This window comes from Mus pahari, chromosome 17, assembly GCF_900095145.1.
Source record: "Mus pahari chromosome 17, PAHARI_EIJ_v1.1, whole genome shotgun sequence".
In the NCBI taxonomy this organism is placed as follows: domain Eukaryota; kingdom Metazoa; phylum Chordata; class Mammalia; order Rodentia; family Muridae; genus Mus; species Mus pahari.
This window is the reverse complement of record NC_034606.1, coordinates 10,841,467-10,843,261: the sequence shown is the minus strand read 5'-3', so window position 1 is coordinate 10,843,261 and position 1,795 is coordinate 10,841,467.

Here is a 1,795-nt window from a genome sequence, read left to right as displayed (position 1 = left end):
GAAGTTATGGAGGGAACAAAGGGAAGGAAGAAATGATGTCATTAAGTTATAATTTGAAAAATATGAGAAAAAATTGAATACAAATAAAACAAAACAAAACAAAAACAACTACTGTGTCTTTTCTGCCACATAAACACATAGTGTGTGACCAGTAAATTAATGAATGTATATTTTAGAGCAAGCTAGAGTGACAAGTCACACTTTACAAAGCTCACAAATAATGTTTGAGTATGTATGGGTATAATAACTTTGAGTACAATTCTTCAATGAACAAATCACCGTGCATTGCACTGATATGTTCAGCCTGCTTCTAAAATCCTCTGAAATTCATCTCCAAACAAATTTTAAGATTAAAACAGAGCTTAGATTTAGACTTTTGTTAAAGTTACTATTTCCCACGGATAATTTATCATTTAGATTTTTTATTAGATATTTTCTTTATTTACATTTCAAATGTTATCCCCTCTCCTGGTTTACACTCCGAAAACTCCCTATCCCTCCCCCTGCTCACCAACCCACCGACTCCCACTTCCTGGCCCTGGCATTCCCCTACACTGGGGCATAGAACCTTCACAGGACCAAGGGCCTCTCCTCCCATTGATGACTGACAAGGCCATCCTCTGCTACATATGCAGCTGAAGCCATGACTTCCACCATGTGTACACTTTAGTTGGTTGTTAAGTCCCTGGGAGCTCTGGGGGTACTGGTTAGTTCATATTGTTGTTCCTCCTATGGGACTGCAAACTTGTTCAGCTCCTTGGGTATGTTCTCTAGCTCCTTCATTGGAGACCCTGTACTCAGTCCAATGGATGGATGGCTGTGAGCATCCACTTCTATATTTGTCAGGCACTGACGGAGCCTCTCAGGAGACAGCTCTATCAGGCCCATGTTAGCAAGCACTTGTTGGCATCCACAATAGTGTCTGCTTTTGGTGATTGTATATGGGATGCATCCCTAGGAGGGGCAGTCTCTAGATAGTCATTACTTCAGTGTCTGCTTCATATTTTGTCTCTGTAACTCCTTCCATGGGTATTTTGTTCCCCCTTCTAAGAAGGATTGAAGTATCTACACTTTGGTCTTTCTTCATCTTGAGTTTCATGTGGTTTGTGAATTGTATCTTGGGTATTCCAAAATTCTGGGGTAATATCCACTTATCAGTGAGTGTTCTTTGTGATTGGGTTACTATAGGAAAAACTATTCTCAACAATAAAAGAAATCTGGTGGAATCACCATGCCTGACCTCAAGCTATACTATGGAGCAATTGCGATAAAAATTGTATTGGTACAGTGACAGACAGGTAGATCAATGGAATAGAATTGAATACCCAGAAATGAACCCACACACCTATCTTCACTTGATCTTTGACAAAGGAGCTAAAACCATCCAGTGGAAAAAAGACAGCATTTTCAACAAGTGATACTGGCTTAACTAGTGGTTAGCATATAGAAGAATGAAAATTGATCCATTCTTATCTCCTTGTACAAAGCTCGAGTTTAAGTGGATCAAGGACCTCCACATAAAACCAGATACTCTGAAAGTAATAGAAAAGAAAGTGGGGAAGAGCCTCTAGCACATGGGCACAGGGAAAATTTCCTGAACAGAACACCAATAGCTTATATTCTAAATCAAGAACTGACAAATCGGACCTCATAAGATCTCAAAGTTTCTGTAAGGCAAACGACAGTGTCAATAGGACAAAACAGCAACCAACAGATTGAGGAAAGATCATTACCAATCCTAAATCCAATAGAGGGCTAATATCCAATATATACAAAGAACTCAAGAAGTTAGACT